This window comes from Arachis ipaensis, chromosome B1 (genome assembly GCF_059453495.1).
Source record: "Arachis ipaensis isolate K30076 ecotype BB chromosome B1, ASM5945349v1, whole genome shotgun sequence".
Taxonomy (NCBI): domain Eukaryota; kingdom Viridiplantae; phylum Streptophyta; class Magnoliopsida; order Fabales; family Fabaceae; genus Arachis; species Arachis ipaensis.
The window spans coordinates 52539144-52565000 of NC_142436.1; the positions used below are offsets into that span (position 1 = coordinate 52539144).

The following is a 25857-nucleotide window of genomic DNA, read 5'->3' on the forward strand; positions in this document are numbered from 1 at the left end:
ATTTAAATAAATAAAATAAATTAAATAAAAATATTTTTAAGAATTAATCAAATCAGTTAGTTGATACAAATAACTAGTATAATTAATTTTATTTGATTTATTGAATTCAAAAAAATAAATTAAAAAGTAATTGATTGAATTAATTAGTTGATATAATTGATTTATTATAATTGATTGGATTTAATAAATCAAAAAAATAAATAAGAAAACATATGAGACAATGATTTTTTAAACTAAATTAATTTGTATTTACTGCATTTAATCATTATAAGTAACAAATCATCTATGCTATTATGTACCTTATAAATTAATGAATTAAAATAATTGATATAATAAATTATAATTATTTGATTGATATGAATTATAATAAATTGTGTGATATTTAAATATCTAATCAAATCAATTAATTGATATAATTAATTTACTATAATAAATTGTATTCAATGAATTATAAAAAATAAATTAAGAAACACACTCAAAAGTAGTGACGAATCCAAAAATTTTAAATAGTGGGGTAAACATATAGTATATAAAAATAATAAAAAATATTTATAAATATATCAAAATATATAAAAATAAATAATATAAAAATATTAAATATTAAATAATTTTTATGTAATCATTATCAATATTAATATATTGATAAATAATAATATAGTTATTAATTTATCTTTCTGTAAATTAAATATAATAATAATAATAACTAAAATTAATCAAAATATAAATAGGTTATCTTCTAATCAATAATAAAAGTGAAATATATTTTTTTATGAATTATATACAATAAATGATATTTTAGAAAAAAAAAATATACACTAGATTTCTCATATCCTCATTATATATTTTATAGATTATTTAATTATTATTTAATTATTTAATAAAAGAAAGACAAAAAATTAATTTCAAATAATAATAATAATAGAATTAGCTACTTAGAAAGATAAAATTATAAAATGCGTTAATATTTTAATTGATTTTTATTTTAATTTATGTTTGAGAACTAATTATCAAAATAGATATCCAATACAAAATTCTTCAATTTAATGGTAAATATTAAAGTGGAATTGAAAAAAAAACAGAGATATAACCTTTAACTAAATAAATTTATTAATTAAATAATGTTACAATAATATTTTGTTTTTATTAAGTTAATTTAATATATAATTTTATCTTATATTTTTAGATACAAATTAGAGTCTAATTTTAATTAGTGATAGTATAAAATATTTTATATAATTATTTAATTATGTCTATTTTCTTGGATTATCATTTAGATGAATGCAATCAATATAAAAGATAGTTATTTTTTATGATATGATATTACGTCATTTGTGTAAAACTACTTTACACTAATAGTGTATCAAAATTATAAATTGTACCTTAAAAGGATCAACTTCGATGAAAAACAAAGAATACATTCTTATTCTATGAAGTAGTAAAAGAAAAATAATAAATATAAAATTATGAGTTGACTCTCAAATTTAGATTCATGTACCACAGAAAAACACTATATATAGATTTTAGTAAAACATAAATAAATATGTAAATTATTTATTATTAAGGTAATTTTTTATTATATACAGTAATTACACATCATACATTAATTTTGTTAAAATTATATAATTTTTCATAATATGATTAGAATCATTATCTTTTATCATAATAAGAAAAATCACAGACAATGAATAAGAATATTATATTTGATATACACAAATTGAAATAGAAATATATGTCTTGAAATTTAGAAATATAAATTCTATTATATCTTCCTAAACAAATCTAAACAACTCTACACTAATAACCCGTGCCATGTCGTGTTTCTCAAGACTTATATTTAAAAACATACATATAGAATTTTAATAATAATACACCGGTAATTAAAATAGTTTATATACAGATTTTTCAAGTTATTATTATTATTATTATTATTATTATTATTATTATTATTATTATTATTGCATAATAAATAAAAATTATAATTATATTAATATTTTTAAAATTAATATAATTAAAATGACTAAAAATATTTAAAATTAATGTGCGTTATTAATATCATAAAATTTGATCATTTTATGATTAGATTCAAATATTCTTATCATGATTACTGCAACCGGTACAATTATCATATCATTATCATATATTATTATTATTATTATTATTATTATTATTATTATTATTATTATTATTATTATTATTATTATTATTATTAAAATAATTAAAAGTATTTTCAATTGATAATTGATAAGTAGTTTAATAATGCATTAAATATTAGTTTGATATAATTATAAGAAAGATATGTTTCTAAATTAGTATAATTATGTATTATTCATTAAATATTAATTATAATATAATTATAATAAAGATATTTTTTATAAAATAATTTAGAACAGAGAATAGAAAAATTCATTTTGGAGGAAAAATGGAATCACAAAAGATCGACACCTCACCTTCATTAGTTGGGAGAAAATCCAATTTTAGTATATTAAGTAGATACTCGAAAATTTACTATCCCACTTAAAAGGTAGAAATATTTAGATAGAAATGTTGGTGATTTTTTTTCCTATTAAAGAAGCAACATTCACAAAATTTATATTTTTTAAATCTTCTACTGAACATTGAGAGATTTTTATTTTTTGGACATGTCAAAATAATGAAATGTTCTTCTCTACCAAACGCATCCATAGAAGTTTTATAATTCATAGTTTGTTCACATTCTATTTAATATGAATAAAATGCGAGTTAACAATATCTCACACATAATATATAGTAACTTAATTATACATAATAACATTGTTATTAACTTATTGGAGGAATTTGTTTGAATGCAAAATACCTGAACTCGGATAATTAGAATGAGAAACAACTTTTTATGCGTTTATTTACAAATGCATGTCCAAGATCATTTTAGTATAATATATTAAATATTAAATAGTTTATCAGTTTCGTTCATATTTTCTGGCCTAAATTATTTATATATTTTTTTTCTCAGTTGCTTATGGTATTCTCTAGTTCGACAGATTAAGAATTAATCTGTTACAGATTTAAGATTCATTTAAGGATTTGCCATTGGCCAATTGATTGTTCAAACTGAGTGAACTACTTGGACAACCTAAATTGGTTTGAATCATCTATATCTATGTTTTTCTTTTTTAATTTTTGGATTCAAGTCCAAATCATCTTATTCCTTATAATTGCCTATTTCCCTTCAATTATTTTTTTTCCAGAGTGGAGGGGCATTTCTTCATGTCAATAACATGCAAGAGATCAACGTGCAAGCCAATATGTTGTTTTGAAGCAGGCCTTACTTTAAGGGTCCGAAAAATGTCCAAGACTCTTTCAAGACAAAAAACATCATAAGAACAAAATACAAGGAGAATAACAATGTAGCCCAAATAAAGATAAAAGCTACTCTTGTCCGTCCAAAATAAAAATACCAAATTTGCACTGAGACCAAAATAAAACAAAAAGAAAGTGCATGAAGATCAAAGGCAATAGGGGATTTATGACCACCAAAGTTGATCTTATGAAAGCCTATATGATAGGCTTAATTGAAAGTCCATTGAAACAACCTTGCTTGAGTTTGGTATTCCCTAGCAACTTTGCAATATCATTATCCATTAACTCTTCCCATACACCTTATGTTGGCTGATGAGTTGATTATTTTCTTTGAAGCTTTAGTGATTCAAGCTGAAATCTGCGATGCATCGGGGCATCGGGTCAACCAAGACAAGAGCAACATTTATTTCTCTAGGAATGTTGTTGGGCAAATCAGACATGATATTGGGAGATATTTGGGTTCAAACACTCAAGCAGCTAGGATAAGTAAGCACCACTTCTCGCATAAGTTCAAGTTATGGCTCTTTCGATGGCAAGTAGAATTAAACTCGCTTAGTCGGTCAATGGCTCTATGGCACCCTATCCGATGCAGCATCTTCAAGTGCCAAGAAGTGTGTGCAGTGACCTCACTGGGTGGAGCAAGATCTTAGCCCCTAAGGATTGTGGTGGAATTTGCTGGTGAATCAAGAGGAAAGTATCGTAGGGAGTGACACACAAGAGTGGAGAATCGACTCTTTGGAAGGACATCACTAACTGGTCGCCGAAGATCCTTCAAAATGCGAGATTTCTGGTTAGTAATGGGGCTGAGATTAATTTGGAATGGGGAATTTTGCTTCTCCATCAATTACTATTGATGAGTTGGAAAGGTCTATAAAGTCCTATATCACTGAGGACGGATATTGCTGGAAGATTAGAGAACTCAACCACGTGCTCCTTAATAATATGATTGTAAAAATCAGTAAATCTCCTCCCTCAAAGCCCAATGATTGTACTGATGCGTTGTATTGGAGGCCAAATTCTAAAGGTGAGTTCTCTATTAAACATACTTATAATCACCTATTTGTGAATCATATGCACAAAGATTTGGTTTGGGAGAAGATTTGAAATTGGAAGGGCATTAAAAGAGCAAATAGTGAAGTGGAGAGGCTCTCAACTCATTTTTCATTCTTGATTTGAAAGATACTTTTATTATTACTACCTGGATGATTTGGAGGTATAGGAATGATTATGGCCATGGGTATACTATTTCTGCCTGGATAAAAGTGGACAAAATTAGAAAGCTTGTCCTTGATTAGATTAACATTAGCAATATCACCTGGGTGTGATTTAAGTTGATGAACTCTTATGGTGCCTGCAGGGGTAACCCAAGTCCCGCTATCGATTGAAGTGGAGATTAATGCTATCTTCAGAGGTCTTGAGATAGTGTAGGAGAAGGGAATCAGAATGCTTATTGTGGAAACAGACTCGAAGGGTACTATATAGACAGGGACGGACCCAAGCATCATGGTGGGGGGTAGGGGTGCACAGACCCGGCCCGGCTCGAAGGTCTGGCCCGGTCCTGAATACTTTAGGGGCTAATTTGGTGTGATTTCATCGGGTTTAGGGCCGGGTAAGGGTCTCAAAAATAGACTCAGTCATTATTTCGGGTCGGGTCCAGGTCATAGCTCGGGTTACCCGAAGTCGGCCCGGTAGTCCTGTCATCATACACAATTAATATTTTGTGTTATTAGTGATAGATCATGACTATTCTTATGTGGAATTTAAGTATTGTAAACCTTAATATTTTGTGTTATTAGTCATTATAAGACTATAAGTTAATGTTTTATGTTTAAAATGCATAATATTGTGTTATTTGTATTGATTTAAATATTTGGTATTATTAGACAATATTAGTATTGATTGTGGTTTTGCTTTAATATTGATTGTGGTTATGCTTTAATTTTAAAGAAGGGTTGGTTCTTGTTATATTTTTCTAAGTGAATTTTACCATGTTAAATAATGGTTGAAGTTTTGGAAATTTGGATATTTTTACATGCTAGCTTACAAGAAGGTATCAACGTAATGTAATGTTAACGGTCCGATTTTCACCCGATATAATTGTGGCCCGAAAGTGTATTAGTTTCATCGGATCTAGGGTCGGGTTCGGGTCTAATAAATAGACCCGATGTATATTTCGGGCCGGGTCTGGGTCACATCAAACCCGGTTTCACCCGGCCCATGTGTACCCCTAGTGGGGGGGCACTTGCCCCACTCTTATTTGATAATTTTAAACAAATATATATATATATATATATATATATGCCCCATTTTAAATTTTAAATGACCCACTACAAATAAACTAAGCCCAATTATTAAAAGCCCCAAACCCATTTTATCTTTCTATTATTTTGACTATTAATTAACCTAATTATATTTAGTCTTCTTCTATTCTCAAATTCCAGCCGTCACTCATTTATTCTCTTAAACCCTTTTCTTAGTTTCATATTTTCAATCTTCTTTTTCTATTCTTTATCTAGTGGTCATCTTCGTTTCAACAAAAGGTAAATTTTAAATTCTCTATTTTGTTTTATATAGCTCTCTATGACTCTATATATCTTTCAATTTCATTGTTTATCTTTTTTATATTTTCAATTGCAAATAATTATAATTTAGGTATTAATCTATTTTTTATTCTCTTCATGAATTTATATATTTTATTTTATTCTTAATTTAGTGATTCTTATTATTTATTTATTTATTTATCTTTTATTTTATTCTATTATATGTAATTATATTGCATATAAATTTTTAAAGTGAATTGATCAATTTACTAATTTAGAATATATATATATATATATATATATATATATATTAGAAATAATAATAAAAAAATATTTCAAAAGAAAGCTACCACTAGAATCTGAAGTCACTCCATTAGTTACATATATAGAAAGAGAGGCATTCAATCAAGTTGATAATGAAACAATTATTCAACATTTTTAAAATATGAAAACAAGAAGAGAAGTACCTTCAAGATTTGAAGCGAAGAAAATTAGTGGCTAATGTAATTTTTTATTTTTTATTTGAATAATTAATATGTATTTTTATATTTTTAAATTTAAATTAATATATCTTTTAATAGTAATGTGTATTATTTTTGCCCCCAATATAAATTTATTGGGTCCGTCACTGTATATAGATGATTATGAAGCCTCCTAACAAGCATCATTAGATGGATTTCTACGCTCCTTAACCGTAATTGGAGAGTGAAAATTAGACATGTCTATAAAGAAGCAAACAAGGTTGTCGATGGTCTTGCTACTCTCATATTGGATTCGAACCACCCAGCCCCATTTCATTTTCTTCTTGATTTTAGTTTATTGTCGTGGCATCTCTTTTCCTACAGTTTTCTAGTTTCTTTGTTCTTTGGCTTTATTTAGGATCTTAGGTAGAGGGCCTCTACTCTAAACAAAAAAAAATGCATTAAGGAAGAGCGAATTAATAAATATTGTTGTGAAATAAATAAATAAATAAATAAAATATAATATAAAATAAAAAAAAGTATAAAAAGAAGAGTGGAGTATTGATATTTACTAATATAACAAGTGTAATTACCCGTGCCATGCACGTGATAAGATTGAAATTATAATTTTAAATTATTTTTTTAAAATTAATTTGAATTATAATAATTTGATTAATAAAAAAGTAATATGTTATGCATTGTTTGATTTTTTTTAATCTAGTGTTAATTGGATTAACTCTAAAATAGTTATTAATTGATTTTAATAATCTACTTTCTTCAATAAATCAGACATATATACTGAATATGATCATAAATAATATAGTAATAGTCAAATCCACGAACAAATATATTCGCTATTATCACACTATAAAACAAATTAAATATAAAGGCTATTAGCACTTATAAATCTATAAAATTGCACTGTCTTTGATTCATGTAAGGGTGTATTTATCAAATAAACTTAAAATATGAACAAAAAATATTTATAAAATAGACTTAGTATCACTTGAAAGAATCATGGAAAATAATCAAATTACCTTATCATTCATGAGAATCATTTCTATGTAAGTCGTCTTATTCTTGTCAAATTTAGATGGGACTTTTCATAACCTTATAATTCTTGCCTTTATTTTTCAAACTTTTTCATTACATAATCTACCATAGGTAATATTGTTGATAGAATCGTAGTTAATAAATAATTGTAACAATTCACTATTAATTATTATATATATATATATATATATATATATATATATATATATATATACATGGTAATAATTAGCAAATATTTTTCATAGAGATACTTGCTACAATTCGGTTAAATTTATGCCATTATATTTTATTAATCTTTATGATTAATTCAATAGAGATACTTACTCAATATATATGTTATCGTCATTAATTATATGCCAATATTTTTAGGAAAGAGCTAAAAGAGGAGATATATAAATATATATAATATTATTGTTATATAGGAAGCATACATAAATTGTTACATTTTTTTATTATATTATACAACTTAAAATTATAGTATCATGTTATTATTAATTCTAGATACTTGCTATAATTATATCAAATTTAATTATGACTCTAAATAAATAAGATAGATAACATTCAATATTATTTTTTCCTTTTTTACATTCAATATTTACTGTGAATATAAAAAGTAAAATAATTAATGAAAAAATATGAGCAGAAAATAAAACATATTAATTAAAATTCAATTTGTTATCTAATTAATCTTGTGTACATACGATATAACTTTATAAAAATGTTATGAATCACAACCTTTTTTATTCTACAAAAAAAAACACTATATGTAGCTTTTAATAGTACAAAAATAATTATAAGAATTAATTATTGATATTAATATTAATCACAATTGATTATTGATACCCTAATTTTTTTAAAATATATTTTACCTTTTTAAAATATAATGCATGTATTGTGTAGACCTTATTATTATTATTATTATTATTATTAAATTAAATGGGTCACTATTAATATGTTTATTAACTATCTCCTAATAAAATTATTGCACTTGAATGAGAATTAGAACTATATCAATTAATACAATTAGAATGATTAAATATAAGTAGTGTAATAACGCAGTAAATATTAATTTGATATAATTATAATGAAAATATTTTCTTAAATTAATATAATTATGCATTATTCATGAGCTAATTGTAATATAATTAGAATAAATTTATTTGAGAAAAAAAAAGAGTTCACGTGTAATTTTTAAATATTATAATAATTTTTTTATTTATGTATACGTATATATTAATTTTGTTAAATAATTATATATATATATATATATATATATATATATTACGGTAATTTTTCTTAATATATATACATATACATAAATAATTATATACATATACATAAATAAAAAATATATGAATTATATTTTATTAAACTCCATGTTACCAGTTATTAAAAACATTTAAATCACATATATTAATTATTTTTTGTTATAATTATTTCGTTATATATATATGATTATTTTTTATTTAATAATTATGCAATAAATTTTTATTTTTTATATTTATATATTCCTCAATCCTAGCTCCATTGTTTTTTTAATAGTGATGTTTTAATTTTTTGTGTTCCTTTTTTCACGTATCTTTCCTTTTTTTTAAATAGTGATGTTTTAAGATTTTTTTTAAATATATTTTTTTAATAATTACATTACTAATCTAAAATATAAAATGAGAAAAAAAAGGTGATACATATATCCAAGAAAGAAAATAAACTTAAAAATTAGAAAAAAATATATTAAAAAATATAAAAATAATATATTAAAAAAGAATAGTCGTAATATATAAATTGAGTCAACAATTTAAATTTTTCTAAATCTAATTTAATCAAATACCAATATTAAAAATAAATTACTTAAATAATATTTAATCTATTCTACTCCTTAGACACGTATAGATTAGAGTCATTCTCGTAACGACAACCAACTGAAATAACATCGTAAGTTCGAACATTTAGAATTTGTGCAAATTCAGACAATTCCCTTGTTCTTTGAAAACCTTCTGTATCCCTCATAGAGTTGAATCGCAATTCCTTTTATGGAAAAAGAGTTACAGATGTGGTTTTGATGTGGTGGAGACCAAAATTCAGAAGTCACTATTTATATCTGAGTGTGACACCCATTAAACCCTAAAGCCAAATAAAATAGTATCTCTGGTTTTATTCTCATTTAATTCTAAATCAAAAGTAATGATGACTTATTTAATTCAGCATTTATGATAATAAATGAGATGACCATTATATAAGTCATTTAATGTAAAATAGGTTAATTTGTGATTATAATGAATATATGTATTGCCCATGAATAGATTAGGAAATAATAATTTCACAACAAAATAATCATTCAATTTGAATTACAGTTGATTGATTGATAGAAATTATAATAAATTGTATGATATTTAAATTGTAAGACCCAGAACTTTTGAAAAATCTTATTATGATCAAGTCTCAAATCATATAGTTATTTATAGCCTTAATTTTAGAAATTATTTTATTAAAGATAATTAAGGCAAGTTTTGATTTATTGAATTTGAGATAAGTTATGATTATTATCCAATTTTATAATTATTGGATTATTTTTCATATTTGAATTATAAAGTTGGTAGTTGTGAAATAATAAGGATTTCTATATAATTTGGATTAAATAATTAATATTTTAAATATTAATACTGCTACTTTGGAAAATAAAGAGTTTAATTATATTATTTCTAATTATTTTGATTTGGGCATTTTATGGAAAATAATTTGTAAAATTGATGAGCAAATAGTATTTTTCTATATACAAATAGTGTTGGATTTAAATTGGGTTTCAATTACTATAGTTTTTCCAATTTCATTTGAAATTACTAAACTAGCCCTAACCTTAATTGAATCCACATTTTCCCCTTTTTCCTAAAAGCCAACCCTAGCTACACACACCACACCACACCTACTATTAACAATAGTACTAGCTGCAGCCGCCACTCCCTATGAGAAACACAAGCACTCCTCCGTGAAAGAAAAGAAAGGAACGAAGAGAGGAGAGAACAGTGTGCGACAGGGGGAAGGAGAAGAGAATCGACGCGTCAGAGACGCAGGGTCTCGCCGTCGCCATCACGCTGTGCCGCCGCGTTCTGCACCGTTGTACACCGAAGGAAGAGAGAGAGAGAGATCGGGCAAAGAGAGGAGACCGAGGGCGAGGGAGCGTGCCGGGGAGAAGAAGAGGTATGGCTTGGTTGCCGTCCCTAGACGCCGTCGCATCATGGCGCAGGGGTGGCCGCCGTCGCTGCAGGGAAGCCGCACTGCCACCGTCGCATCCTCGCTGCCAGCTTTGCCGGATTTGGCCGTCGAACCTATCCTTGCCGCCGCCATTAGAGTCGCGAGCAGGAGCGGAAGAAGAAGATGCGAGCCAAGGCCGAGGCGGAGGAGGCGCCGTGCCTGGCGGCCGCCGTCCCGTCATCGCCGTCTACCTCCATCTCTGTTGATCTGCAACTCCACGGTGCTTAGCTGGGGCTTCTGCTACTGTCGCCGGAGTTCTGTGGCCATCGGGACCACCGCCGAAGCTTCTGGCCACTTCTGCCGCCAGAAAAACCCCGCTGCCGTTGCCGAAAAACTCTGCCGGTAAGGTCTTATTAATGGATCTTGTTTCTTTTGAACTTCGAGAATACCATAGTCACGGCTTGTTGCTGCAGTGGTCATCTAAGTCGCGTGGAGGGAGAAAGAGCCACTGGGTGTCACCGCACCTAGTCTCCGCTGCCTCTGTCGCCAGAAACAGCCACCGAGTTCTCTGTTTTGGTAAGAATTTCTGAGTCGAAAGGCCTTTTGTCGCTGCTCTGTAAACTTATGCTGAGGCATTGCGGTGTTGTCCATCATAGGGTTGTGGATTCGTGCTGGCATTCCGTGCTCGGAGTTGCAGCTGCCTCGTTTTGTCATCCCAGTAGGTATTTATGTTTCAGAAAGCCTCGCGTTAGTATTTTGTTGTGTTCGGTTAATGAATATGAGTTTTGATAACGTGGGGTCGAGTCCTGATTATTGTATGTTGCGATTAGTGTTGCTGTGGTTATTGCGAACGTGACTGGGAGCTAAGGTTTTGGTTGCCGTCAGTTCGGGTTGAGGCAAAAAGGACTCTGTGAGATGTTTGGGTTATGGAATTGCGTTTTGAGGTAGGGGCGCTTTCCAAAAACTATGTTTTAAGTATTGGAATTATTACATATGGATACTGTTGTGAGATATTGTGTATTTGGTGATTGTATCTGCCTTATGTGTTATTTGATTGACTCGAGTGATTATGGATGTTGGTTTGGTTGAATTGTTGTGCGGCTTTGTGAAATGTAATGTTTTGAAGTGATTCTTTAAAGATTTGAAATCTGAGTTTAATCCGTTGAGGATTGATTTGATTTGAGTCAATTATTTGATGATGTGGAAAGTCGAATGCATTTTTGAATTCAGCCCGGTTTACTTTAATTGACTTGATCTTGGACAAATGATTTGTTACTGAACCGTTTCTTTAAAGCTTTGGAAATGAGTTAACTCGGTTGATATTGAGTTGATTTTGAAATGGTTTTCTTGAGATATGCCACTGAGGCGACTGTTGGATTTAGCTTGCTTTGAATTGATTTTTGGTTTTGAGCTGTTAAAAAGGAATGAGAAACGGTTTAGTTGGGACCCGAACTGGGTGGCAAAAGTCCAAGTTTTAGGGGAGGTGCTGCCGAAATTTCTACAAAATCCTAGTCTTGTTTGAAAAGTTATTTAAAAAGGATTGGATTTGAGAAGTTGTATTATTTGATTTGTTAAGAGAATATTTATATTTTCAAGCTTAATTTATTTAGTGAGCTTTATACCTTGAGTTTGACTTATTTAGAAATGAACTATTTTTACCGTTTGAATCACTGAAGGAAAGAATGATGCTCTAATATTGATTTCAATATAAAAAGGAGCTTTTAGTGATTTCAAAGGAATCTAGACTTTTGATTGAGTGATTAAGTTTGAGGTATTTTGGAAGAGTTAGAAAAATGGGTTCCAAAAAGAAACCTGAAAGTGGTTTAATTCAAATGAACCGGTTCCTTTTCAAATGAGTTGATCTTTGGACCGGGTTGAAACTTGTGATTTTGTATGGTCGGTTTTATAATAAATTAAGTTTTATTTACTTGAACCGAGAATCCATGAGTTTAAGAGTTTCAATGAATTTTAAGGAATTGATATAGGTTGACCTTCCCTAAAGACTTGGGACTCTGCCGAGAAGCTTTTATTATAAAATTCCATTGTTGGACGGGTGGTTTTGAATACTTTGAAATAAATCCTTAACTTGTCATGGTTTTGGAAGTTTTGGAAAGAGAATGCCGAGAGTGGCTTTGTTTTAAACAGGGAACTCACTTTGAGTAAATTTGGCTTATGAGCCTGAGATGATTTGAGAAATGAGATCTTTAAAGCCAAGGCTGAAAAGAGTTGAAATTTGATTTCAAAGTGAAATGGCTTGAGAAAAGTGATTTGTGGCTTAAATGCCGGTTTTATGAATTTGATGATGTTGAATGGTGGAAGTGCTGTTTTGTTATGGGCCGGAATGGCTGTGTATGATTATGAATATTGGCTGGTTCTGGATTGAACTGTGAGCCAGAATGGCTGTGTATGATATTGATTTATGGCTGATTGCCGAATGAGTTATGGGCCGTATGACTGACTATGAATTATGAATTTAAGCCGAATGGCTGAGATGGATGTTGATCCATGGCTGGGACTGAATGAATATATGCTTGAGATACCTGGGTAGTAGCAAGGGTTGTGGTTTGTCCCACTTGCTCCAGGTCAGAGATTGTGACGCCTGGGTAGTAGCGGTAGTAGTGGTGATTCCACTCGCTCCAGGTTGAGCTTTTAAACACCCGCCTGGGTAGTAGCCGCAGTAGTGGTTATTCCACTGGCTCTGGGTTGAGCGGGTAGTAGCAATGGGGTTGTAGCTCAAACATACTTGCTCCGCGATGGGTGTTTCTGTCCATGGTTAGCTACCAGGACATGTCTGGTTGGCTATATAACCGACAGATGATATCATCAGCCACTAGGGACAGGCATGCATCATATGCATCTATGTGACATTATTTGGGTGTGCATATTGTACTTGGTTTGCCTATGTGATTAACTGCTAATTGTTCTACTTGTTGTAACTGTTTGTTTGTGCTTGAACTTCTTATCTGTGTTTGCAATTGGGACTCTGTTGGATTGTGGTGATTTGGTTGATGGTTGGATTGTTTGGGCCTAGGGCTGTGGTTGGATTGTTTGGGCCTAGGGCCGTGGTTGAAATGAGATAGACCGATGATTGGTTCTGGTTTTGTGTTTCTGGTTTGGAAAAGTATGAGATGCTAATTTGGTTCAGCATGGTTAAACCTTTTTGAAAGGCTTTTGAGTTTTTGAGAATTGAACAGTTCGTCTTTTAGAAAAGATTTCCGACTTTACTTTTATTGTAAATTGTTGTTTTTGAAAAGAGACATAAGACGGTTATTAATCACTAGTGTGATTATCTTCATGTATCCTTTTACAATAATTCCCAAAAATCCTCTACTGAGAACCCTTTCGAGGATGATGTTCTCACCCCCTACATTTTTCCCCTTTCAGGATATGGGTGCAGAAGTCACGAAGAGTTTATTTAAATTTTGAAATGCTCTATATTGCTTTAGTATATTTTTGTTCCCTCGCCTTTATCTTTATATCTCTGTAAGAGGGCTAAGGATTGTATTTGTTAATGCTTTTAATATGATATATATATATATATATATATATATATATATATATATATATATATATATATATATATATATATATATATATATGGATGTATCCCTTATGAGATTTTGTAAGTTGTATGGTATCTATGGATGTATGTTATCGAACGAAAGTATTTTTTTGGAGCGGCTTTGCGGTTTAAAGTTTTAAACAGGCTTATATTTTAGTACTAAATAGTATAAGTGTCGTCGTAATGTCCGAACTATCAGAGTCGCGCAGCCGGAAGTGTGAGCTTTGGTAGTTAGGGTGTTACATTATGGTATCAGAGCAGTCCTTCATGTAGAGCCTGAGGAATGGACCGGCTATGCTTCAGTTGCATACTCTGAGTGTTTTGTCATGTAATAGGTCTTGTCGAAAGACGAGAATTAGAGTTCTATACACATGACAGTCTATTGATTAATGCCATTAGTCTTGCGTTGCATAATTCCTGATATTAAGTTTGGCCGGCTTAATACTAGTGAATTATGTATATGAAGGCACTGATGGGTTATCATAGATGTTATACGAGTTTTGAGTAAAGCGAATCGCGGGTTTTGGGAACGTTGGAGACTATTTCTCGAGGCTATTCAGTTGTGTGTCTTAAATTTAGTTCGAGTCGACCTGTTCTTTCATAGCCTAACTTGAGGTTCTTGTTTGTTAATCCTTTAGAAATGTGGTTTGATTTTCCAACTCTATTCCTCTATTCATATGCATTCTTGCTTGATCTTAAGTGCATATGCTTGTTTGAAATCCTTGTTGTATCTATCTTTCTCTGTTTGAGTTCCTCTTGATTAATGTATCCTTTGATATGGCTTTAAACTTGTCCTAATGCACTGTGCATTTTACTCTGGATTCCGAGTCCACTCTTAGAGAAATTGTTGATTCAGTTTTTCTCTTATTTGATAGTGATTACAGCCAATTTTGAGATTTTTATGAAAATTACTGTTGAATAGATGTATACTTATCTATATGTAAAATTTTGAAGATTTCTTACACGGTTTAACAACTACTTATTTTAATACTTCGCATGTACTTTTACTGGTTTACGGAACTGCACTTACTTTAAAAATAAATTGACTTTCTAGTAATTCTACTATAGCTCCAGTGCACATCTTCATTTGATTATGTATTTGGGTATTTTTCAGAATTTCGGAAAGAAATGGATTTTTCGCTTTTATTCTGGTTGAGTTTCGTTTGATAAGCTTCACTTAACTTATTTTGAATTGAGTTTCGTTTAGCATACTACATGGTTTATGCCATTATTGTTCTTTTGAAAATGTTGGACTCATGACTTTCTTATGAGCAAACTTGTTCCTTCTTAAGCTTTTTACCTCTATGAATGTCATACGTGATTCTGTTTTTAAATATACATCTACCTTTTGGAAACACTACAATCAATCTCAACTTTCCTTTCTCTGGTGAATCTCATTTTTATGAGTCAGTTTGATTCATTTAAAAAATAGTGCATCGTTTATTCTCTCATTGTCTTTACAAGAGTTTTTTAGTCAAAAATTTATCCTTGAGAAATTACAAATGATTGAGTTGCCTTTTTCTATGATTTTGTATTCTTCTGGATCAATTTAAAACTTGTTTGATGTTTCATGTCTAGTGGATCTTGTTTGAACTACTTTAATTTAAGATCCTTTCTGGCAAGGCTTGACTCATTTTTAGTACATCTTAAACTTCTTGAATGTTCTTCTGAGATGGTGATTTCAAGAACACTTTTGGAGTCTTGTTTTGAACTTTTTAAAGGAATTTTGAATTCTCTTTGAAGAAATATTAAACGGAATTTATTTTCTGTTGCTTGATTGAGATTAAAACCATTGTCCAATTTTGACGAAATTAATTTAAAGTTGGCATGCGCCATTTTAAATGAGGTTTTGGAAAGCTCCCTTGTTTAGTGGAAATCAGTTCGTTTGTAACGCACCACTTAATTCCTTTACTAAATTGTAAGCAAATTTTTACTTCGGAGTTTCTTTTCTGAAAAGAGTTTAACTTCCTCCTTCGTCCTTGCTATAAATGTTACACACGCTTGTTTGAATACGAACTTTGAGAATTTTTGAACAAGCATTTGATTACTTTCGAGTTTTTATGAACTGCTTTTGGTTAGGTTGTGCACCTAACTGTCCTTCTAAAATATTTGAGGAAATATTTTAGCTCTTAGCCAAAGTTGTGTGCATTTATTTTTGGAACTCTACAAAATCTACTTCAACATGAAATTGAATTAGAGCAAGGCCACGTTTATGTTTTGTTACTCTCTTGAAGGATGTTTGTTGGTTACCTTCTCTTTCAGACTGCGAAGTGATTTTTGCAAGTTTTTGACTCTTTTATGAACAATGTATTCGAAAGTATTTTTAATCGTGCTCTTGAGATATGTGAACTTTGTCTTTGGTTTGAGAAATTCTTCTCTATGAACCTCATACTTCCTCGACTCAGCTTGGATTTGTTCAAACTAATGTGCTGGTCCTTCTTCTTATTGGTCCTATTGAATTTCTTGGAACCAAGGATTATCTTTGGAGTTGTCAATCGATTTATTTCTAGCAAACTTCATTGCCTGAGCATCCTTGTCTATCGGGAATTGGATAAATTCTTTCAAATCTATGAGTACTATCCTTGACATCTGATTTTCCTTTCTAAATCTTGTATGCTTTTGAGTAGACTCGAGAATTGTTTGATATCACGTGCGACTTGTAGACGTAGTAACGCGATGCGTTAGTTTTTTTTTAGACGTGATATGTGTATACGAAGGCTGAAGCGGTAGGTGTACAATGTTATGAGTTGTGGGTGTTTTGTTCTTTGTGAAAGGGTTTGCGGTTGTTAGGCCTATGATCGGGTATGAGGATTGTAAAGTGCTTAATGGGATTGGAAAGTTGAAGCCTTGAGGTGGTTATGAGATTAGTGCACAGATGTTAAGCATGTCGTTTTAACTCCATCCTGTTTTATATGCCTTGCTCTTTTACCACATGTTTGAATCATGTCATCTTTTGCATTGAGCCTATTTTGCAAAGTTGCTTTGCAATCACACTCCTACCTTTGTACCCTTATGCATACGACAATCAAAGTATTTGAAAACCGGATATATGTTTATATTTTGAGATATTTTTTGCTTCTTCCTTAAATGTGTCAAGGGTAAACTATTATGAAATTTCTTTCGTTTTGTTTCAATTTTCGAGGGCAAAAATTTTTATAAGGTGGGTAGAATGTAAGACCCAGAACTTTTGAAAAATCTTATTATGATCAAGTCTCAAATCATATAGTTATTTATTGCCTTAATTTCAGAAATTATTTTATTAAAGATAATTAAGGCAAGTTTTGATTTATTGAATTTGAGAAAAGTTATGATTATTATCCAGTTTTACAATTATTGGATTATTTTTCATATTTAAATTATAAAGTTGGTAGTTGTGAAATAATAAGGATTTCTATATAATTTGGATTAAATAATTAATATTTTAAATATTAATACTGCTACTTTGGAAAATAAAGGGTTTAATTATATTATTTCTAATTATTTTGATTTGGGCATTTTAAGGAAAATAATTTGTAAAATTGATGAGCAAATAGTATTTTTCTATATACAAATAGTGTTGGATTTAAATTGGGTTTCAATTACTATATTTTTCCCAATTTCATTTGAAATTACTAAACTAGCCCTAACCTTAATTGAATCCACATTTTCTCTTTTTTCCTAAAGCCAACCCTAGCTACACACACCACACCTACTATTAACAATAGTACTAGCTGCAGCCGCCACTCCCTATCAGAAACACAAGCACTCCTCCGTGAAAGAAAAGAAAGGAACGAAGAGAGGAGAGAACAGTGTACGACAGGGGGAAGGAGAAGAGAAGCGGCGCGTCGGAGCCGCAGGGTCTCGCCGTCGCCGTCGCGCTGTGCCGCCGCGTTCTGCACCGTTGTACACCGAAGGAAGAGAGAGAGAGATCGGGCAAAGAGAGGAGACCGAGGGCGAGGGAGCACGCCGGGGAGAAGAAGAGGTATGGCTTGGTTGCCGTCCCTAGATGTTGTCGCGTCATGGCGCAGGGGTGGCCGCCGTCGCTGCAAGGAAGCCGCACTGCCACCGTCGCATCCTCACCGCCAGCTTTGCCGGATCTGGCCGTCGAACCTGTCCTTGCCGCCGCCGTTAGAGTCGCGAGCAGGAGCGGAAGAAGAAGATGCGAGCCAATGCCGAGGCGGAGGAGGCGCCGTGCCTGGCGGCCGCCGTCCCGTCATCGCCGTCTACCTCTGTCTCTGTTGATCTGCAACTCCGCGGTGCTTAGCTGGGGCTTTTGCTACTGTCGCCGGAGTTCTGTGGCCATCGGGACCACCGCCGAAGCTTCTGGCCGCTTCTGCCGCCGGAAAAACCCCGCTGCCGTTGACGGAAAACTCTACCGGTATGGTCTTCTTAATGGATGTTGTTTCTTTTGAATTTCGAGAATACCATAGTCATGGCTTGTTGCTGCAGCGGTCATCTAAGTCGCGTGGAGGGAGAAAGAGCCATTGGGTGTCGCCGCACCTGGCCTTCGCTGCCTCTGTCGCCGGAAACAGCCACCGAGTTCTCTGTTTTGGTAAGAATTTCTGAGTCGAAAGGCCTTTTGTCGCTGCTCTGTAAACTTATGCTGAGGCATTGCGGTGTTGTCCATCATAGGATTGTGGATTCGTGCTGGCATTCCGTGCTCGGAGTTGCAGCTACCTCGTTTTGTCATCCCAGTAGGTATTTATGTTTCAGAAAGCCTCGCGTTAGTATTTTGTTGTGTTCGGTTAATGAATATGAGTTTTGATAACGTGGGGTCGAGTCCTAATTATTGTATGTTGCGATTAGTGTTGCTGTGGTTATTGCGAACGTGACTGGGAGCTAAGGTTTTGGTTGCCGTCAGTTCGGGTTGAGGTGAAAAGGACTCTGTGAGACGTTTGGGTTATGGAATTGCGTTTTGAGGTAGGGGCGCTTTCCAAAAACTATGTTTTAAGTATTGGAATTATTACATATGGATACTGTTGTGAGATATTGTGTATTTGGTGATTGTATCTGCCTTATGTGTTATTTGATTGACTCGAGTGATTATGGATGTTGGTTTGGTTGAATTGTTGTGTGGCTTTGTGAAATGTAATGTTTTGAAGTGATTCTTTAAAGATTTGAAATCTGAGTTTAATCCGTTGAGGATTGATTTGATTTGAGTCAATTATTTGATGATGTGAAAAGTCGAATGCATTTTTGAATTCAGCCCGGTTTACTTTAATTGACTTGATCTTGGACAAATGATTTGTTACTGAACCATTTCTTTAAAGCTTTGGAAATGAGTTAACTCGGTTGATATTGAGTTGATTTTGAAATGGTTTTCTTGAGATATGCCACTGAGGCGACTGTTGGATTTAGCTTGCTTTGAATTGATTTCTGGTTTTGAGCTATTAAAAAGGAATGAGAAACGGTTTAGTTGGGACCCGAACTGGGTGGCAAAAGTCCAAGTTTTAGGGGAGGTGCTGCCGAAATTTCTACAAAATCCTAGTCTTGTTTGAAAAGTTATTTAAAAAGGATTGGATTTGAGAAGTTGTATTATTTGATTTGTTAAGAGAATATTTATATTTTCAAGCTTAATTTATTTAGTGAGCTTTATACCTTGAGTTTGACTTATTTAGAAATGAACTATTTTTACCGTTTGAATCACTGAAGGAAAGAATGATGCTCTAATATTGATTTCAATATAAAAAGGAGCTTTTAGTGATTTCAAAGGAATCTAGACTTTTGATTGAGTGATTAAGTTTGAGGCATTTTGGAAGAGTTAGAAAAATGGGTTCCAAAAAGAAACCTGAAAGTGGTTTGATTCAAATGAACCGGTTCCTTTTCAAATGAGTTGATCTTTGGACCGGGTTGGAACTTGTGATTTTGTATGGTCGGTTTTATAATAAATTAAGTTTTATTTACTTGAACCGAGAATCCATGATTTTAAGAGTTTCAATGAATTTTAAGGAATTGATATAGGTTGACCTTCCCTAAAGACTTGGGACTTTGCCGAGAAGCTTTTATTATAAAATTCCATTGTTGGACGGGTGGTTTTGAATACTTTGAAATAAATCCTTAACATGTCATGGTTTTGGATGTTTTGGAAAGAGAATGCCGAGAGTGGCTTTGTTTTAAACAGGGAACTCACTTTGAGTAAATTTGGCTTATGAGCCTGAGATGATTTGAGAAATGAGATCTTTAAAGCCAAGGCTGAAAAGAGTTGAAATTTGATTTCAAAGTGAAATGGCTTGAGAAAAGTGATTTGTGGCTTAAATGCCGGATTTATCAATTTGATGATGTTGAATGGTGGAAGTGCTGTTTTGTTATGGGCCGGAATGGCTGTGTATGATTATGAATATTGGCTGGTTCTGGATTGAACCGTGAGCCAGAATGGCTGTGTATGATATTGATTTCTGGCTGATTGCCGAATGAGTTATGGGCCGTATGACTGACTATGAATTATGAATTTAAGCCGAATGGCTGAGATGGATGTTGATCCATGGCTGGGACTGAATGAATATATGCTTGAGATACCTGGGTAGTAGCAAGGGTTGTGGTTTGTCCCACTTGCTCCAGGTCAGAGATTGTGACGCCTGGGTAGTAGCGGTAGTAGTGGTGATTCCACTCGCTCCAGGTTGAGCTTTTAAACACCCGCCTGGGTAGTAGCCGCAGTAGTGGTTATTCCACTGGCTCTGGGTTGAGCGGGTAGTAGCAATGGGGTTGTAGCTCAAACATACTTGCTCCGCGATGGGTGTTTCTGTCCATGGTTAGCTACCAGGACATGTTGGGTTGGCTATATAACCGACAGATGATATCATCAGCCACTAGGGACAGGCATGCATCATATGTATCTATGTGACATTGTTTGGGTGTGCATATTGTACTTGGTTTGCCTATGTGATTAACTGCTAATTGTTCTACTTGTTGTAACTGTTTGTTTGTGCTTGAACTTCCTATCTGTTTTTGCAATTGGGACTCTGTTGGATTGTGGTGATTTGGTTGATGGTTGGATTGTTTGGGCCTAGGGCTGTGGTTGGATTGTTTGGGCCTAGGGCCGCGGTTGAAATGAGATGGACCGGTGATTGGTTCTGGTTTTGTGTTTCTGGTTTGAAAAAGTATGAAATGCTAATTTGGTTCAGCATGGTTAAACCTTTTTGAAAGGCTTTTGAGTTTTTGAGAACTGAACGGTTCCTCTTTTAGAAAAGATTTCCGACTTTACTTTTATTGTAAACCGTTGTTTTTGAAAAGAGACATAAGACGGTTATTAATCACTAGTGCGATTATCTTCATGTATCCTATTACAATAATTCCCAAAAATCCTCTACTGAGAACTCTTTCGAGGATGATGTTCTCACCTCCCCTACATTTTTCCCCTTTCAGGATATGGGTGCAGAAGTCACGAAGAGTTTATTTAATTGTTGAAATGCTCTATATTGCTTTAGTATATTTTTGTTCCCTCGCCTTTATCTTTATATCTCTGTAAGAGGGCTAAGGATTGTATTGGTTAATGCTTGTAATATGATATATATATATATATATATATATATATATATATATATATATATATATATATATATATATATGTATATATATATATATGGATGTATCCCTTATGAGATTTTGTAAGTTGTATGGTATCTATGGATGTATGTTATCGAACGAAAGTATTTTTTTGGAGCGGCTTTGCGGTTTAAAGTTTTAAACAGGCTTATATTTTAGTACTAAATAGTATAAGTGTCATCGTAATGTCCGAACTATCAGAGTCGTGCAGCCGGAAGCGTGAGCTTTGGTAGTTAGGGTGTTACATAAATAATTAACCAAATCAATTAGTTGGTAAAATTAATTTATTATAATAAATTGAATTTAATGAGTTAAAAGAAATAAATCGAAAAACACCATCAGAAACATGCCATGACAGTTTTATCATTAAGTGCAGAAATTTAATTTTTATATAATAGAATAGATATTTATAGATTATTATATTAAACATAGACTAAAAAAAACACACTAAATAAAATAAAAGTATCAATGGTAAAATATAACCTAAAAAATCACTTAAATTAAAAAAGAACATGTGATGAATTATAATAAATCTATATATGAAAAGTAAAAGTAAAATAAATAATTAAAAATAAAGTAAAATCGCAATTAAAAAAAGTAAAAGAAGATAGAAAAGATAATGTGTGGAGTAGATAAAAAATGTATTGTAATAGAAGATTAATATAATTAATTAATACAAAGGATGAAAGAGAAAAATCAAAATACAATCTTATTAAAAAAAATTTTCAAAAAAAATATTTTAAAGAAGAACCTATTAATTAACTTTTATAAAAATATTACAAAAAATTTAAATTATCTTTAAATAAAATAATAATACCCTTAAGAATTATTAATCAAAATAAATAAAAAAAATTACTATAAAACAAAATCATAGAAAAATATTAGCAAAATTAAGATAAAAAATAAAAATAAAAAATTATAAATATTTTACTTGAAGTACAGAATAAAGAGAGAGAAAAGGGATATATAAAATAATAAGATAATAAATTGAATTAATTGAGTTCATTTATTTCATCCTGCTATATATATTATTTATTGGACAATTTACATAAATAAATTGTTTGCCCCTCAAATTTATGCAATTACATTGTTTTAAATATGAAGACGCAGATCACCAAAAAAAATATGAAAACGCAAATACATTGTTTCATATATCTATAGAAACCGCTACTCTTACCGAAACACATAATCCGCTATAGCCAACAGCGGATTACATGCGAATGGAGAACACAGAAACCGCTAGAAGCTGTCGCGGTTTCTGTTTGTCTTGGCCATAAACCGCTACTGGGAGTAGCGGTTTATGTGTATTGAGACACGTACGTAAATCGCTGGAGGCAGCAGGGATTTATGTTGAGTATGAAAAATATTTTTTTATTCTAAATTAAGTTACAAAAAGATTGAGAGAAAGAAACGGAATATATATTTTTTGCAATCATATGATTTATATGGATAAAAAATGAAGTAATTTTTAAAGAAAAAATGTATATTTTAGTAAATTTTTTACTAAAAATAAATCATTTTATCGTTCATGAGTTTTAGAAGGGATGAAGATAAAAAAAATAGTCTTAGTTTATATATTTTAGTACTCTGTGAGTACTCATTCTTTGATTTGCTATTTAGTCTCATTTTAATAATAAATACGAATAAAAAATTATTACATGTATATTTATATTTTTTATTTTATTCATCAAAATTATGATGCTATCACTATTATTTATCCAATCAATCAACTATAAAATACAAATAGTTTTTATTTTTTGGCATAAGATAACAAAGTTGCATAAATAAAAAAAAATTCATTTAGCTAGAGCCTTGAATGCAAATCAGCAGCAAAGAACACAACCCATGTTCCAAACTCTCTGAATCTCATTTGTATGGTTGATATAAATAAAAGAGAATGAAGTAATTTTTACAGAGAAAAATATATGTTTTAGTGAACTTTTGGCTAAAAATAAATTATTTTATTATTTATAAATTTTAAAAGAGATGAGAATAAAAAAATTAGTCTTGGTTTATATAATTTAATACTTTGAGTACTGTATTTTTTTATTTGTAATTTGGTCTCACTTTTAATAATAAATAAAAATAAAAAATTTATTTATTTATTTATTTAATAAATATATGAAACAATGTATTTGCATCTTCATATTTGAAACAATGCAATTGAGTAAATTTGAGGGGCAAACAATTTATTTATGTAAATTACCCTTATTTATTAAATAATTTAATATTTATCTCGATCAAATTAAATAATAAATAAGTTATAATTAATTTGTTTTAATGAATAAATAAATTTAAAATAATTTGATATGTACTCTAATTAAATTAAATATTTGAAGTTATGATTAATGTAGTTTAATGAATCAAATAAAATATTAAATGATAAAATATTTATCCTAATCAAATCAAATTACATAATTAATTAGTTATAATTAATACAATTGAATGAACCAAACACATTAAATTGAAAAATAATTTAGTTAATTTGTGTCTTAAGGACATATTTTAAAAATATTTATATTTTAACAATTTTTATAAAATATTTTTTATAATATTTTTAACCCATGGTCTAAAAACACAATTATAATAATCTATAAAAAATACTTAATTAGTTAATACAAATAATGGTAACCTTCAAAACAAACACATTTTAATTAAATTAAAAAAATTAACTATTTTAAATTTATGAGACTAATTATTCAAAATATTTTATTAGTATGTTTTTTATTTCTCCAACATGTTTCATAGATCTATTTAATTTTTTTTCTTAATATCTGTGCAAAGGAAATCATATCTATTAATATATAACAAAATTTTTCTCACGTTGCATGAATTGAGCGATTAGTATTTTTTAAAAATATTAATGTTTAAAATAATTACAAAATATAAGTATATAAAATTTAGAATTGTTAAAATTAATTTGTATATTTTTAATGTTTTTTTTGGTATGGTCAACTTGTCGCTAGCTGCTCCTTCTTTAATGACAGGAGCAATACAACTCACAACTCATTGCTGCCACTATTCTTTGTCTCCATTGCATTAACAACCATTGTCATCTCTGACTTATGGTTTTTCATCTCCATTGCTCAATGGAAACAGCTCTGGAGCATCTGCCACTATCTTTTCATTTTTTTTTTTTGCCAATGGCTCTCCCAATTATAACAGAAAAAAGATTCTCATACTTCATGCTAGAAAATAATGAAATTTAGCACATAATAAAATCAAGTGAAAGACAATAGATGTTAGACATAATAAAATAGAAATTGATTTAGTTTAATAAATTAAAAGAAATAAATGTGAAAGGAAGAGATAAAGAGAAAGTGAAATTATAAAAATGTGTAGCCATTAAAAAGTAATAAAAAAGTTCTCTTTAGTTTTTTATTTTTTAATTATTAATTTATTATAATTAATTTCACAACATTTATTATACGTTATTCATCTTACAAATTAATACAATCAATTAATTGATATCAATTCTCGATGATTAATTTTAGTTGATATAACTCATTTCGTTATACTTTTTAAATAAATAATTAAAAATGCACGTCTCAATTTTTTGTTAAAGTAGAATAAAATAAATTACATAAATTGAGTAGATATAAATCTGAAAATTATAAAATTTTATTAACAACTCAAATAAATTAATACCGTAAAACTAAATTTAATGTCTATTTTAAAAATAAATACTGATATTTTATTCTTTTAATTATTAATAATTTAAATAAAGTAATACCCTATAACTTATTTTGTTATCTATTTTAAGTAATTACTAACATTCTATTTTTCTAATTATTTGCTTGTCTTATTTATCATTTATACTTTCAATCAATTATATTAATACACAAATAAACTAAATTAACTTCAGTTATACTTGTACTATTCAACAATTCAACATAATCTTTTTAATTTAGGATTAACTACTAATGATGGAAAATAAAAAATTTAGAGTAATTCAATATTATGAACATTAATTATTATTGTGAAATAACCTAAAATCATAATGTAATTTATTTTTAAAGAAATAATCAAGTATTATTATTAATTATGAAATAACCTAAAATCATAATGCATTTTATTTTTAAAGAAACAATCATCCATTAATATTTATAAATAGAAACTATCGTCAAAATGTTTGGATTAAAAATATGAGGGGTTAAGTACTATTCATTATTAATAATATATCGATTATATCAAA

General features: G+C 30.2%; 1 long non-coding RNA gene across 1 annotated transcript; it reads left to right on the top strand.

Moving 5' to 3' along the window:
- The first annotated feature begins 3543 nt into the window (after positions 1-3543).
- LOC148576572 (uncharacterized) lies at positions 3544-5187 on the top strand. Its single transcript, XR_015902723.1, has 2 exons — positions 3544-4360; positions 4694-5187. It is a non-coding gene; the product is annotated as an uncharacterized LOC148576572 (long non-coding RNA).
- The last annotated feature ends 20670 nt before the right edge of the window (positions 5188-25857 follow it).